Source organism: Marmota flaviventris, chromosome 6 (genome assembly GCF_047511675.1).
Source record: "Marmota flaviventris isolate mMarFla1 chromosome 6, mMarFla1.hap1, whole genome shotgun sequence".
NCBI lineage: Eukaryota > Metazoa > Chordata > Mammalia > Rodentia > Sciuridae > Marmota > Marmota flaviventris.
In genome coordinates, this window is record NC_092503.1 from 12,264,981 (window position 1) to 12,282,728 (window position 17,748).

Sequence of the window (17,748 nt, forward strand, 5' to 3'; positions counted from 1 at the left end):
GGCCCTCTAAATCTGCATGTTCCACATTCAGAAATTCAATCAACTTCAGATAGAAAATATTTAAAAAACGTGTCTGTACTTACTATGTATAGACTTCATTTTTGTTTTTTTTTTCATTAAATGATAAGTGTAACAACTATTTACATTGCTTTAGATATTGTAAGTAATCTAGATTTAAAGCATATTTGAGGATGTGCCTTAGTTATAAGCAAATAGGCTATTTTATACAACAGATTTGACCATTTGTAGATTTTAGTATAAGAGGGGTCCTGGAATCGACCCTGCAGACATCAAGGGACAACTGGCCCCAGAAATACATATATGTTCACATAGAGTCTTACATATGTGAAGGTGCATTTTTTATCTGCTGTTCTGCATCTTGATTTTTTCATTTAATCACTGTTTTATGAACGTACTTTGAGAATTGCCTTCTGAAAAATGAAAAATTATATCCCACTGATATTTTGCTTTCCCCTTCTTTGTGATTAAGTTGACCATCTTTTCATATGCTCATGAGCCATTTGAGTTTCTTTTCTATGAACAGCCTTCTTAAGTTCTTTGTCAAATTTTCTATTGGTTTAATGGTCTTTTATAACTGATTTCTAAGAGGTCTTTATATATTAAGGAAATGAGCTCATTGTCATATGTTTTGAAATAGTTTTCTCAGCTGATCACTTGTCTTTTGACTTTATATGGTATTATTTTTGTCTGTGCAGAAAAGAACAAAACAAAACCTTTTTTTATATAGTCCATATTCACTAATCTTTTTGGAATTTTGTTTTTGTGTATTATTTAGAAAACGTGTTCTCATCTCCAAAAGGAAACAAATTCTCCAACATTTATTTTTAACAATTTTATTTCATAATATTTAATTCACCTGAAATTTATTTTTGTGAAAGGTAGCTTTATTATTTATCTTTCAGATGTCCATAGTTAAATAAGTCATATGCCCCTGCTGGTTTGAAATGGCATTTGTTTTGTATTTTAAATTTTGATGTTAAAGTATTCATTTAAAAAATCTAATATGGAAAATTACAAACTTACAAATATAAATTAAATAATAAGATGAAGTTCCAAAGTACCCATCTCTTAGCTTCACAATTATCAACATAATCAATCTTCTCTCCATTGCCCCTTTCTCTGCATGAGTTAGAAGAAATCAGCCATCATATCAATTCATTTTAAGATATTACAGTATGCATCTGTTTTAATTTGGGTTCCCCCAGAAGTAAACCCTGAGATAAAGATTTGAATGCAAATCATTTATTTGGAAATATTTTTTGGAAAGTGGCAAAGGAGAAAAGGGCAGGAAATCAACAGCATGTTCCCACCAGCTCTGGCCTAATCCTTTTGGGGAATTCTTGGAGACAGCAGAGAACACCTGCCCCTGTGAAGTTCCTTCCCTGTCCACACCGGGCACAGGACCAGGGCTATGTGTTCACTAACCTTTAGGGGTCATGGGTTGAGCGCTGCTGGAGTGGGAATGGAGTGGGCAACTGGTAAATTTTTTGGTCCCCCTTGGCTGCCATTTATGTAGGGCTCTGGGGGCCTAGGGAAGCCCCAGTCAAAGGGATACAGATGCTGAGAGTAAGAGGTCAAGCAGGCACCCAAGGTGAAGGATGCAGAGTTGGCCAATCTGCTGGTCTCTCTCTCTCTCTCTCTCTCTCTCTCTCTCGTTTTACTAGTATCTCTTTTAAGAAAGTATAACCACAGTACCATTATCAAGTCTAAAAAAAAAAACACAAAACCTAATAATATTAAAGCATTCTAACTCCCTAGTTTGTTTCATACAATTTATTTTTGATTTTTAGAATTCAAGTATAGTTTATATATTGTAATTGTTAGTATATTTTAAATGCTTTTAATTTATAGGTTCCCTATTTCTTGTTGAATGTTATTTTTTGAGCACAGTTTTTGTCTTGTCAAGGGACAAAAATGTAATGGGAAAAATAAAGGCATGCGATATTTAGAAGCCTACATAGCACCCTTCTCCAAATTTTATATCTCTTCATGGAGAAAAATCTAGATTTGAATATGTATAAAGAAGTTTCTTAAGATTTTCCTCTCTCCCAGAACTTATTTATTATTTTTATTTTTTGTTTTGTTTTGTACTTGACTATTTTGCTTCTTTACAAAATTCTCAAGTATTATTTTGTGAGTCTTTTTCTGATTTTTTTAAACTTGGGAATAATGGTAACATTTATAGAATGTAGATAAATGTATCAATATAGACTAAACATTTGATATGATTATCTTTGATCTTCACAATACTCTATGTTATATATATATATATATATATATATATATATATATATATATATATATATATATATTTGTTATATATTACATACGAGAAAACTCAGGCAGAGAGGGTGATTTATCCAAGATGAACATTCGCATGGATTCATGTCAGTATTCAAGTTCAACTCAAAATGTAACTACTGTGTGAGACTATTTTTCATCCCAAGGTTCTTTTCCTTTTAATTTTATCATTTTGAGAGAAATATATTTTATATATATGTATGTATATAAATAGATTTACATATATATATGTAAAATGTATGTGGAGGGGCTCAATATTCTTTTATATCTACAAGAATATTGAGCCCTTCCACATAAACACAAGTAGCTGCTGGTAAAGATATGAAAGAATCAGAAGTCCCATCATAATCACAAATTGAGTGACAGCATGCCATGTCCCTTAGGAGTTCATAACCTTATTGGAGAAGGTTGTGCACAGGCAACTGAGGAGGGATCTTAAGCAGCACAAAGCAGTCTCCCACGGATCACAAGATGCTCCACTAGAGTAGAGAACTGAGCCCCCAACAAAACACGGCCCCTGTCAGCTGAGGCAGCCAGGGAAGGTGTATGAAGCGTGCTCAGTAGGGTTTTTCTTATCAGATCCCTTGGTTGACTTAGGTAACTGGGATCCTGGGGTGAAAACCGTTCTGCCTTCATGTTTAGAGAGCCACTTTTCTCAAGCCTTTACTTTTGTGGAGGCGTAGAACAATGATGGACTTGCTCAGGGTCACACAATTAGTAGTGAGTGGTGAGGAAGATGACTTGAAAGAAGATCTGACACTTCTGCTCTTGTCTAAGATGGAACATTTTCATCCCCTTCGGCTTACAACTTTGACAGTATAACTTGGGAATGGCAGGGATGTTTTATTTTAACATAAATCCATCACAATGCTCCCAATAAAATTTAAAAAAACCCAACAATCTTTACAAAGGAAAACTTTCAAGTTTCCATAATTTTGAAATGTGAAAAATTGCTGAGCACAGGGGCAAAATATCAACTAATATACTTTTATTTTCATTCTTGCCATCTTTCATTTACTCCATGCCCTGTGATCTTGATACCTAAACCACATGGAAAAATCTGACTTACTAAACAATAATGTCAATAAAATAACTTAATCAGTTTCTAAGAACCTAAATGCATTCCTGTGTTTTCTCTAGATGTAAGTGCCTACATGACATTGCAATTATCATACATAGTTATTTTGTGCTTCTGGTAATATTTTGATTTTTAATTTTTTTTAATATACAGATAAATTTGGCAAACTGAAGACATAACAAATCTCCAAAATATGCTGCATTAAAATATAATCATTGCCAGAGCATGAGAAGACAAACCACAGATTGAGAGAAAATATTTGCCAAAGATATATTTGATAAAGAACTGTTGGCCCAAATCCAAAGCACTAACAACACCAAATGCTGACAAAGATATGGAGCAATAGGAACCGCAGTTCCTTGCTGGTAGGAATGTAAAAACCACCAGCTTGAAACACAGTCTAGCAGTTTCTCAACAAAACTACATACACTGTTACCTTATGACCCAGGTATTATATTCCTTGCTATGTACTCATATGATTAAAAACTTATTTCTACACAAAAACCTGGATACAAATATTTATAGTAACTTCATTCAAACTTGAAAGCAACCAAATTGTCCTTTAGCAGGTAATTACATAAACTGGGGTATATCCAGGCAGTAGAACATTATTCAGCATTGTAAAGGAATGGGCTATCAGGCTATGAAAATACATGGAGGAACCGTAAATGCATATTACTAAATAAAAAGGCTACAAACTCTATAACACTAACCATGTGACATTCTGGAAAAGGCAGAACACTGGAGTCAGTAAAAGACAAGTGGTTGTCAGGGATGTTGAAGTCTATGTAGGAGGTGTTCCCAAAACTCATGTGTGAAACAATGCAGGAACGTTCTGAGGTGAAATGGATTATTATGAGAGTTGTAACTGAATCTGTGCATTAATTAGTTAATTAATAATGAGGATTGATCGGGTGGTAACTACAGGCAGGCAGGATGTGGATGAAGGAAGTAAGTCCCTGGAGGTATGCCTTGGAGTGTATATTTTATCGCTGATGAGCAGACATCTTTCTGTTCTGCTTCCTGGTTGCCATGTCCTGAACTGCTTTCCTCTGCCACACACTCTGCTGTGAATTCTCCTTGCCTTGAACTCAGATCTATGGAGTTGGCCGACCATGGACTGAACCTCTGAAACCGTGAGCCAAAATAAACTTCTTCTCCAAATTGTTCTTCTTCTGTCTTTTGGTCACAGGGACAGAAAAGCTGACTAAAACAAAGGGGCTACTTTGGAGAAGAGAGGCGTTTTAGGGCAGTGAAACTCATCTGTGATGGTAAACGCATGTCAGTACATGTTTGCCAAAACCTATGGAATACACAACACCAAAAAATGACCTCTGATATAAAACATGTTCTTTGGGTCCTAATGATGTGTCAAGCAGATCATGGTTTGTAACAAATGTGCCACTCTCATAGGAGATTTTGATAGTGGGAGAGGCTGTATTTGTGTGGGGCCAAAAGATACATAGGAATTCTCTGTACTTTTTGCTCCATTTTCCTATGAAACAGAAACTGCTGTAACAAATAAAATCTATTGATATTTACCTTAGTCTTGATATCATGTCTATGTCATTGGCACCATTATTTTTAAGAAAATTCAGGAAATTTGGTTCATGGCACATAAAAAGTTCAGTTAAAGAATGCTAAATCATTATAGATCCAACATGGCGGCGAGAGGGGAGGCAGCGCTTTCAGTACCTCCTCAACAACGGGGTCAGAGAGACGCATGGATACGCTTAGATTCGACCTGCTGAGAAACTCCTAGCAAAATTCCACTAAAGAGAGACCGGCCGGGAATCGGTAGGATTTTTGGAGGTGACAGTCTGCGCTAGACGAGTGAATCTCAGCCACGCAGCGCAGAGGTCCAGACCCGCCAGCCGCTGCCTGCGCGACTCGGCGACTGTCGGCTGCCTGCACACGGCCCCCGCGTCAGGGCGGATAGCCTCCGAGGCGCAGCGCAGCAGGAGCGGTGCAGGGACTCTAGGAAGAGGTCTCTCGCCAAGCCTTCGTGAAATAGCGAACTGGGAGCTGAAACCAACCAGAGACAGACCAGTCCCACCCCTCCCTTCGGACACTCCGGCAAGGAGCCTGGGGCCCGCCATAGCAGAGTGGTGACATCACCAGAGTTCCGCCGACAGAATTCCTTCCCAGCGGAATCCACGTTAGCAGGTGTGTGACTCCCACCCCCCCCCCCCCCCAGATACAAGCAGCCAGGAAACCTCGGGAATCTCTCCAGGGGCGTGTCTGTAGGGAAGCAGAGGGGATTCCAGATCCCCACCTCCCCTTAACACCAGTGGCCACACCCAAGATCTTAGCCGCCAGTTTCTGGGGGCGTGCCCACCAAAGGGGTCCGGAAAAATTAAACTGTTGGTTCCAAGATCACCCCACCACAGCACTGGGGCTTAGATGAATGACAGAGAGGGTGTTCATCACTCGGGATATAGGACACGCGGTGGGGCTGCAAGTGTAATCAGATCCTTGGGAAACCGCCTCTGGTGAACAGGACCTGGCTGGCTGGCTGGGAGGAGGAACAGGGGGAGGGGCCGGATAAGTGAAAGGGTTCTGGACTAACAGGATTGAGAGACTCCCAGGAGCCACCGTACAGGGATTTCTGTCAGCACATAGAGGGCAGAAGCTCGGCTCAGAGGGCACAGCTCTGCCTATTGGAAGAGAAGAAAATGGGATTCAGCCATAGAACAGGGGATGCCAGCATGGCAGAGATCTGATGTCATCGGAGAGCGGCCGACGAGAGAACTTCATTGGTGCCAGCGGCGACGGAAACAGTTGGTCCCCTGGTAGGGAGGGTGAGTCACAGATACCTGAGTCTCTCTCGCTTTGTCGTCGAGCCAGAGGGGAGGAGCGGGGCCGCCGCCCGTGCCCACAAGGTAGGCAGACCTGCGACCAACCTGCAGATCAGGCCCAGCGGTCTGCAGGCGTGGTAGGAGGGGCAGGGCAGAGCCGCCACCCATGCCGGCAAGGTAAGCAGACCTGGAACAGACCGGCGGATCAGGCCCAGCGGCCTGCCAGCGTGGAACACACTTCACCCCAACTGGAGTAGGGGCAGAGCAGAGCCTTCGCCCGAGCCCAGATCAGGCCCAGTGGCCCGCCTGTGTGGTGGTCAAGTGACCCCAATTGGAGTGGGGGCGGAGCGGAACTGACACCCGTGCCCGCAAGGTGGGCAGACGGGCGACCAACCTGCAGATCAGGCCTAGCGGTCCCCGGGCGTGGTAGGAGGGGCAGGGCAGAGCCTTCGCCCCCACCTGCAAGGTAGGCAGACCTGCGACAGAACGGCGGATCAGGCCCAGGGGTCCGAGGGCGTGGTAGACACCTCACACCAATTGGAGGAGGGGCAGAGCAGAGCCCCCGCCCGCACCTGCAAGGGAGACTTTTCAACTATACAAGAGCAATATAAATATATAGGGGGGGAAAAATTTCAAAAACACAACAGTTTCACCAAGAAGAAAGAAACGCAAGCAGTATGAAAAGACAAGGAAAGAAAGGACTACAAGCAATGCAGGTCAACTCAACTTTAGAAGAGGTAACAGCTGCAGCAGATGGAATGTCAGATAAAGAATTCAGGATATATATGCTTCAGATGATCTGGAGTATCAAGGAAGACATTAGACAGCAAAATCAGACAATGAAAGATCACTTCGACAAGGAATTACACAAACAAATCCAGGAAGCAAAGGATCAACTATACAGGGAGATAGAGGTTATAAAAAACAAACAAACAGAAATCCTAGAAATGCAGGAAGCAATAAACCAACTTAAAAACTCAATGGAGAATACTACCAGCAGAGTAGAACACTTAGAAGATAGAACATCAGACAATGAAGACAAAGTATTTCAACTGGAAAAGAACATAGACAGCTCAGCAAGACTGTTAAGAAACCATGAGCAGAACATCCAAGAAATATGGGATAACATTAAGAGACCAAACTTAAGAGTCATTGGGATACAGGAAGGTATAGAACTCCATACCAAAGGAATGAGCAATTTATTCAATGAAATAATACGAGAAAACTTCCCAGACTTGAAGAATGAGACAGAATCCCAAATTCTAGAAGCCTACAGGACGCCGAATGTACAAAATTATAAGAGATCCACACCTAGACACATTATAATGAAGATGCCCAACATACAGAATAAGGAGAGAATTTTAAAAGCTACAAGAGAAAGGAAGCAGATTACATTTAGGGGTAAGCCAATCAGGATAACAGCTGATCTTTCAACACAGACTCTGAAAGCTAGAAGATCCTGGAATAACATATTTCAAACACTGAAAGAAAATGGGTTCCAACCAAGAATTGTGTATCCAGCGAAATTAAGCTTCAGGATGGAAGATGAAATTAAAACCTTCCACGACAAACAAAAGTTAAAAGAATATGCAGAAAACTATCTCTTCAAAACATCCTCGGCAAAACATTACAGGAAGAGGAAATGGAAAATAACAATGAAAACCAACAGTGGGAGGTAGGACAGTAAAGGGGGGGGGGATAATCAAAGAGGAAAACAAACCATGTTTAGTAACATAAATAAACAAATATGGCTGGAACAATAACCCATATCTCAATAATAACCCTAAATGTTAATGGCTTAAACTCACCAATTAAGAGACACAGGCTAGTAGAATGGATCTCAAAACAAGACCCAACAATATGCTGCCTACAGGAGACGCATTTGATAGGAAAAGACATACATAGGCTGAAGGTGAAAGGTTGGGAAAAATCATATCACTCATATGGACTTCGGAAACAAGCAGGTGTGTCCATACTCATATCAAATAAAATAGATTTCAAGCCAAAGTTAATCAAAAGGGATAAAGAGGGACACTACATACTGCTTAAGGGAACCATACACCAACAAGACATAACAATCATAAATATATATGCCCCAAACAATGGTGCAGCTATGTTCATCAAACAAACTCTTCTCAAGTTCAAGAGTCTAATAGACCACCATACAATAATCATGGGAGACTTCAACACACCTCTCTCGCCACTGGACAGATCTTCCAAACAAAAGTTGAATAAGGAAACTATAGAACTCAATAACACAATTAATAACCTAGACTTAATTGACATATATAGAATATACCACCCAACATCAAGCAGTTACACTTTTTTCTCAGCAGCACATGGATCCTTCTCAAAAATAGATCATATATTATGTCACAGGGCAACTCTTAGACAATATAAAGGAGTAGAGATAATACCATGCATCCTATCTGATCATAATGGAATGGAACTGAAAATCAACGATAAAAGAAGGAAGGAAAAAGCATACATCACTTGGAGAATGAACAATAGGTTACTGAATGATCAATGGGTTATAGAAGACATCAAGGAGGAAATTAAAAAATTCTTAGAGATTAATGAAAACACAGACACAACATATCGGAATCTATGGGATACATTGAAAGCAGTTCTAAGAGGAAAATTCATTGCTTGGAGTTCATTCCTTAAAAAAAGAAAAAACCAACAAATAAATGATCTCATACTTCATCTCAAAATCCTAGAAAAAGAAGAGCAAAACAACAGCAAAAGAAGTAGAAGGCAAGAAATAATTAAAATCAGAGCTGAAATTAATGAAATCGAAACAAAAGAAACAATTGAAAAAATTGACAAAACTAAAAGTTGGTTCTTTGAAAAAATAAACAAAATCGACAGACCCTTAGCCATGCTAGCGAAGAGAAGAAGAGAGAGAACTCAAATTACTAGCATACGGGATGAAAAAGGCAATATCACAACAGACACTTCAGAAATACAGAAGATAATCAAAAATTATTTTGAATCCTTATACTCCAATAAATTAGAAGATAGTGAAGGCATAGATAAATTTCTTAAGTCATATGATCTGCCCAGATTGAGTCAGGAGGATATAGACAACCTAAACAGACCAATATCAATTGAGGAAATAGAAGAAACCATCAAAAGACTACCAACTAAGAAAAGCCCAGGACCGGATGGGTATACAGCAGAATTTTACAAAACCTTTAAAGAGGAACTAATACCAATACTTTTCAAGCTACTTCAGGAAATAGAAAAAGAGGGAGAACTTCCAAATTCATTCTACGAGGCCAACATCACCCTGATACCTAAACCAGACAAAGACACTTCAAAGAAAGAAAACTTCAGACCAATATCTCTAATGAACCTAGATGCAAAAATCCTCAATAAAATTCTGTCGAATCGGATACAAAAACATATCAAAAAAATTGTGCACCATGATCAAGTAGGATTCATCCCTGGGATGTAAGCCTGGTTCAATATACGGAAATCAATAAATGTTATTCACCACATCAATAGACTTAAAAATAAGAACCATATGATCATCTCGATAGATGCGGAAAAAGCATTCGACAAAGTACAGCATCCCTTTATGTTCAAAACTCTAGAAAAACTAGGGATCACAGGAATATACCTCAATATTGTAAAAGCAATCTATGCTAAGCCTCAGGCTAGCATCATTCTGAATGGAGAAAAACTGAAGGCATTCCCTCTAAAATCTGGAACAAGACAGGGATGCCCTCTTTCACCACTTCTGTTCAACATAGTTCTCGAAACGCTGGCCAGAGCAATTAGACAGACGAAAGAAATTAAAGGCATAAAAATAGGAAAAGAAGAACTTAAATTATCACTATTTGCAGATGACATGATTCTATACCTAGCAGACCCAAAAGGCTCTACAAAGAAACTATTAGAGCTAATAAATGAATTCAGCAAAGTGGCAGGATATAAAATCAACACGCATAAATCAAAGGCATTCCTGTATATCAGCGACAAATCCTCTGAAATGGAAATGAGGACAACCACTCCATTCACAATATCTTCAAAAGAATAAAAACTTGGGAATCAACCTAACAAAAGAGGTGAAAGACTTATACAATGAAAACTACAGAACCCTAAAGAGAGAAATAGAAGAAGATCTTAGAAGATGGAAAAATATACCCTGTTCATGGATAGGCAGAACTAACATCATCAAAATGGCGATATTACCAAAAGTTCTCTATAGGTTTAATGCAATGCCAATCAAAATCCCAACGGCATTTCTTGTAGAAATAGAGAAAGCAATCATGAAATTCATATGGAAAAATAAAAGACCCAGAATAGCAAAAACAATGCTAAGCAGGAAGTGTGAATCAGGCGGTATAGCGATACCAGACTTCAAACTATACTACAGAGCAATAGTAACAAAAACAGCATGGTACTGGTACCAAAACAGGCGGGTGGACCAATGGTACAGAATAGAGGACACAGAAACCAATCCACAAAACTACAACTATCTTATATTTGATAAAGGGGCTAAAAGCATGCAATGGAGGAAGGATAGCATCTTCAACAAATGGTGCTGGGAAAACTGGAAATCCATATGCAACAAAATGAAACTGAATCCCTTTCTCTCGCCATGCACAAAAGTGAATTCAAAATGGATCAAGAAGCTTGATATCAAATCAGAGACACGCAGTCTGATAGAAGAAAAAGTTGGCTACGATCTACATACTGTGGGGTCGGGCTCCAAATTCCTCAATAGGACACCCATAGCACAAAATTTAATAACTAGAATCAACAAATGGGACTTACTCAAACTAAAAAGTTTTTTCTCAGCAAAAGAAACAATAAGAGAGGTAAATAGGGAGCCTACATCCTGGGAACAAATCTTTACTCCTCACACTTCAGATAGAGCCCTAATATCCAGAGTATACAAAGAACTCAAAAAAATTAGACAATAAGAGAACAAACAACCCAATCAACAAATGGGCCAAGGACCTGAACAGACACTTCTTAGAGGAGGACATACAATCAATCAACAAGTACATGAAAAAATGCTCACCATCTCTAGCAGTCAGAGAAATGCAAATCAAAACCACCCTAAGATACCATCTCACTCCAGTAAGATTGGCAGCCATTATGAAGTCAAACAACAACAAGTGCTGGCGAGGATGTGGGGAAAAGGGTACACTTGTACATTGCTGGTGGGACTGCAAATTGGTGCAGCCAATTTGGAAAGCAGTATGGAGATTTCTTGGAAAGCTGGGAATGGAGCCACCATTTGACCCAGCTATTCCCCTTCTTGGTCTATTCCCTAAAGACCTAAAAAGAGCATGCTACAGGGACACTGCTACATCGATGTTCATAGCAGCTCAATTCACAATAGCAAGACTGTGGAACCAACCCAGATGCCCTTCAATAGACGAATGGATTAAAAAAATGTGGCATTTATACACAATGGAGTATTACTCTGCATTAAAAAATGACAAAATCATAGAATTTGCAGGGAAATGGATGGCACTAGAGCAGATTATGCTAAGTGAAGCTAGCCAATCCCTAAAAAACAAATGCCAAATGTCTTCTTTGATATAAGGAGAGTAACTAAGAACAGAGTAGGGATGAAGAGCATGAGAAGAAGATTAACATTAAACAGAGATGAGAGGTGGGAGGGAAAGGGAGAGAAAAGGGAAATTGCATGGAAATGGAAGGAGACCTTCAGGGTTATACAAAAGGACATACAAGAGGAAATGAGGGGAAAGGGAAAAATAATACAAGGGGGAGAAATGAAGGTTAGTAGAGGGGGTAGAGAGAGAAGAGGGGAGGGGAGGGGAGGGGGGATAGTAGAGGATAGGAAAGTTAGCAGAACACGACAGTCACTAGTATGGCAATATGTAAATCAATGGATGTGTAATTGATGTGATTCTGCAATCTGTATATGGGCTAAAAATGGGAGTTCATAACCCACTTGAAGCAAAGTGTGAAAGATGATATATCAAGAACTATGTAATGTTTTGAACAACCAACAATAAAAAAAAGAATGCTAAATCATATACATCATAATAGAATGCATCAGAACTCTAACATGTTGGAGCACCCATTTTCTGAAACAAAGATCCATGAGTGAGCATGGTTCAAATGTCCAGATGTAGCCACCTGGCCAGAGGTGGACTTGACCTTGCTCAAGGAGTGGTGAGTACAAGGTCATATTGCTGCCTGAACACATTCTGAGTCCACAAATATTGTGGTGGGTCCCCACCAACATCTGGCTGGTCTTTCCCTCTCTCCCCACTCACCCCTTTCTATCTACACCTTCCTTCTTTCTGTTTCTCAGTTTTATGGAAGCTACTCTCACTAGGATGTTGATTTTTAAAAATTAAAAGTATTACTGGGGTGTAATTGATGTTTAAATAAATGGCATTTTGAAGTGTTCAGTTTGATCAGTTTTGATAGAAGTGTGCATGCATAAAACTGTTAGCACAGTCGAGAGCACACAACCCCTTTCTCCAACCCTTCCTGACTTCCACACCCTCAGGCAACCACTGATTTGCTCGCTATTGCTGTAGTGAGTTTGCACTTTCTAGGATTTTATGTATGTTTTTGCGTCTGCCTTATTTAACTTATCATAATGATGTGGAGATTCATTCATATGTTGTATGTATTTTATTACTTTTTATTTGCTTTATTTACACAGTAGAGCAGTATTCTCTTGTAGGAGAATCATTTGTCAATTCAGTTATAGATGTTTAAATGGTTTCATATTTTTGGTGATTGCAAATAAAGCATTCTGCATTTGTGTACAAGTCCTTGAATATGTTTATATTTCATTTCTCTTGGGTAAATATCTAGGAGAATGGCTGGGTTGTGACAGATGTACATTTAAGTTTTTAAAATATATTTTTTAGTTGTCAATGGATCTTTATTTATTTATATGTGGTGCTGCAAGTTGAACCCAGTACCTCACACAGGCTAAGCAAGTGCTCTATCACTGAGCCACAACCCCAGCCACATACATTTAAGTTTTTAAAAGACTCCTAAATTATACTCTAAAGTGATTAAAACCATTTATATTCCTACAGGTATTGTTTGAGAATTGCATTTGCTCTGTATCCTTGTCAATGCTATCATTTCAATTTTAACCATTATAATAGCTATGCAGTGTTAACATTGTGCCTTTAATTTTCAATGCTCTATTGACTAATATTATGTTCTATTGACAAATGCTCTTTTTCAGTGCTCTATTGACAAATAAACATGCTCATTTGACATTCGTCTTCATTCATGAAGTGTTGGTTTACATCTTTTGCAATTTTTTATTGTTGTTTTTATTATTATGGTTAAAGGGTCTTTATATATTCTGAATATCACATATCTATATATTCTTGGTATCACATATTTTAATGATTTGCAAGTATTTTCTCCGTAATGTACCTTCTCATTTTAATTTCTTAATTGTGTCTTTAAGAAATTCTTATTTTTGATAAAATCTTTTTTTCAGAAGTTTTATGAATACAGATTTTACACATAAATATGATCCATTTTGAGTTAATTTTGCATACATACAAGGTACAAATCAAAGTAAAAAAAATTGGTATCTATCTATCTACTTTTGTATGTATCTATCTACATCTAGTTGTTCCAGCACTATTTGTTGAAAGATCATCCTTTACTGAGCTGTTTTTCCACCTTTGTCAAAATCAATTAATCATATATGTATGAGTATATTCCTGGACTTTCTGTTCTGTTGATCTATTTGTCTAACCTGATGTCAGGCCATGTTCTCTTGATTACTGTAGCTATGTGTTGAAGTATGAATCAGTGATATAATTAAATTCTTATTGTTTTACAGTTATTTTTTTACTACTCTAGGTCTTTTATATGCCATAAAAACATTAGAATCAGACTGTCAATTTGTATAAAAATCAAAGCCTTCAGAAGTGTTTTGATTGGCTGTGAATTGAACTGAGAGAGCAATTTGCAGAGAATTGACATCTGAACAATATTGAATCTTCTACCTCATGGAAAAGATATATTGGTCCATTTAGTTAAGTCTTCTTAACTCTTAGCAATATTTCATACCTTTAAGATTCAGATATTTTATATCTTTCCTCAGATTTCTATTAGATATTTTTGATGCTATTTAGATATGATCTTATCATTTCAGTTCCAGTTGTTTGTTGTTAGAATATAGGAATAAAATCAAAACCTTGAATTTCACAATTTTACTCTTAATAGTTTAAAAAATGTCCATGGGATGTTCTATTGAAATGATCATGTCATCTGCAAATAAAGTCAGTTTTCTTTGTTCTTTCCAATATGTATTATTTTTATTTCATTTTTTTCTTGCCTTATTACACTGGCTAGATCCTTGAGTACAATATTGAATTGAGGTGGTGAGAGTGAGCACCATTACCTAGTCATGATCTTAGGGGGAAATTACTTTGTACTTCACTGTTGAAATTTTGTGAGGTGATTTGGGACTTTATTTTCTAAAATAAACATTTTGTGCTATAAATTTTCTCCTTAATACTGATTAGGTACACCACAAAAATTTTGGTATGTTAGTTTCACTTTCATCCTATTCAAAATACTTTCTAATTTATCTTTGGTTTGATTCTTTGATAACCTATGGGTTATTTAGAAGTGTTTTTAGTTTTCAAATATGTAGGGATTTTATAGATACATTTGTATTGTTTATTTTTAATTTAATTCCATTATATATTAGATAGAGTGACATTTAAAATTAACTTTTTTTTTTTCCTGGAGTGGATAAGGTCTATTTTTTTTTTTTACATGTGAATATCCAAATTTCTAGCTCTATTTGACAAACTATACTTCCAATTGAATTAATTCAGCTTCTTTATTGAATATATTAATTGAATCTTGTATGACTTTATTTCTTTATTCTCTATTTCATATCACTGACTCACTTGTCTTTGCACCAACAATATATTGCCTTGGCTGCCTAACTTTGCAGTAAATTTCAAAATAGAAAGTACTGTGGGTCCTTCATCTTTCTTTTTCTTTTTTATTTATTTATTTATTTATTTTGGTATTCTAGATCCTCTGCATTTCCTTAAAAATTTTAAAATCAGTTTGTCAGTTTCTATAAAAAATGTCTGAAAAGATTATGATTGGTAGTAAAGTAGACATAGGGGAGAGTTAACATGTGAACAATGTCTTCTGTCCCATGGATGTAGTATATCTCTTCTTTTATGTAGGTCTTCTTTAGACCTTCTCTCAGCAATGTTGAGTGGTTTTCAATATATAAATTTTGTCTGTTTCTGTTAAAATTATCTCTAAATATCATTTGGCGATATTATAAAGGGCATTGTTTTAAAAATATTATTTTCCAATTAACTCTTTTGCTGCTACATAGAAAAAATAATTGAATTTTTATAGTAATCTTTTATTCTTTTACCATGCCAAATTCAATGATTACTTCTAAGAGTTTTGTGAAGCTTTGTTGAAATTTTCTACACAATTTTTACTTTTTAAAATTACATTTAAGGTTTTCTTTTGGACCAGTTGTTTTTTTTTTTAGCTTTTCCTTTTCTAATTTGAAGTCTTTCTTTCTTTTTCTTACTTTATCACATTGGCCAGTACTGCTAATATACTATAATAGAAATAGTGAAATAGTACAACTTTTGTCTTGCTCCCAAACAAAGGGGTGAATATATTTTCAGAAATGTTATATTAGCTGTAAACTTTTTGTAGATGGCCTTTTACAAGATGAAGTTCTATTATTTGTATCCTGGAGGTTTTTTGTTTATTTGTTTTTTAATTATAAATATGTTGTAAATTTTGGCAAATTCCCTTTTTGCTCCTATTGATTTGATTATGTAATTTCCCCTTCTTTCTGTTAATATGGTGATTTATATTGATTGATTTCCAAATGTTAAGCCTGGGATAAAGCCCACATAATCATGATATAATATCCTTTTTAGATATTGTAGAATTCAACTTGTCAATATTTTGTTTAGAATTTTTGGATTTATATTCAAGAGACTTACTCATCTACAATTTTGCCTTTTTGCAGTATTTGTATTTATGTCCAGTTTTAGTATCATGGATCTGTGACCTTCATTCAAAAACATTGGGAACTATTTCCTCCTTTACCATTGATAAGATTTTGTAAGATTCCTTGGGTCTTTTTGATGTTCATTATGTTTTGCTTCTTCAAAGATTGAGAAAGAAATTTAAATATGCATATATTCCTGAAATTTTATGTATTATGTACTAAAAATTCATGAGTAAAAAATCTTTTGCATCATCTGTAGGTTTTATTTATAATTACATCTAACACTAACATAAATGCTGGAGGCATCAGAACAGAGGTCTGAAGGCAGCATTCATTCATGTACATATATATACTTTATTAATTTTTTATTTATATGTGACAGCAGAATGCATCACAATTCTTATTACACATATAGAGCACAATTTTTTCATATCTCTGGTTGTATACAAAGTATATTCACACCAATTCGTGTCTTCATACATGTACTTTGGATAATAATGTCCATCCCATTCCACCATCATTTCTAACCCCATGCTCCCTCCCTTCCCTCTCACCTCTCTGCCCTATTCAGCTATCCCTCTTCTTGGTCTATTCCCAAAGGACTTAAAAACAGCATACTACAGGGACACAGCCACATCAATGTTTATAGCAGCATAATGCACAATAGCTAAACTGTGGAACCAACCTAGATGACCTTCAATAGATGAATGGATAAAAAAATGTGGTGTATATACAAAATGGAATATTACTCAGCCATAAAAGAGAACAAAATCATGGCATTTGCAGGTAAATGGACGGAGTTAGAAAAGATAATGCTAAGTGAAGTTAGCCAATCCCAACAAACCAGATGCTGAATGTTTTCTCTGACATAAGGAAGCTGATTCATAGTGGGGTAGGGAGGGGGAGTGTGAGAGGAATAGACAAACATATATTTTTGTTGGTTGGATAAATAGGTAGTAGCCAAGAAAGTACTTCTCCTAGTATTCTATGCAACTTAGTAGTCCTCTGTTATGGTTTAGATGTGGTGTCCCCCAAAAGCTCACATGTGTGACAATGCAAGAAGGTTTGGAGAAGAAATGATTAGGTTATAGCCATAACATAACCATAATCGAGTTGACCCCGATGGGATTAACTGAGTGGTGACTGGAGGCAGGTGGGGTGTGGCTGGAGGAGGTGGTTCATTGGGGGCGTGGCTATGGGGTATATGTTTTGTATCTGGGGAGTAGAGTCTCCTTTTCTCTGGTCTCTGATCATCATGTGAGCTGCTTCCCGTTCCCATACTCTTCCACCACGATGTTCTGCCTCACTCCAAGTCCCAAAGAATGTAGCCAGCCTTTTATGGACTAAGACCTCTGAAACTGTGAGCCTCACATAAACTTTCTCCTCTACAGTTGCTCTGGTCAGGTCTTTTAGTCACGGTGGCGAAATAGCTGACTGAATCATCCTCATATTATTTCATAAACTAGAAAGTCCAAAGATAAAATGCCTAAAACCCAGTCACCCTTTTCAGTCAGCATCATGGAAAGTAAGACTATGAGGGATTGTGTCAATTCTCAGAT

General features: G+C 37.2%; 1 protein-coding gene across 9 annotated transcripts in view; it reads left to right on the plus strand.

Moving 5' to 3' along the window:
- The window catches only part of Ipcef1 (interaction protein for cytohesin exchange factors 1), a 167,089-nt gene that overhangs the window by 16,121 nt on the left and 133,220 nt on the right, over window positions 1-17,748 (plus strand). The window contains exon 1 of one of the 9 annotated variants that reach the window (XM_071612888.1): window positions 5,270-5,566. The exons of the other annotated variants lie outside the window; for them this stretch is intronic. The gene's annotated coding sequence lies outside the window, so the exon portion shown is untranslated. Of the gene's footprint in view, window positions 1-5,269; window positions 5,567-17,748 lie in introns of those variants that run through there. 9 annotated transcript variants of the gene reach the window in all.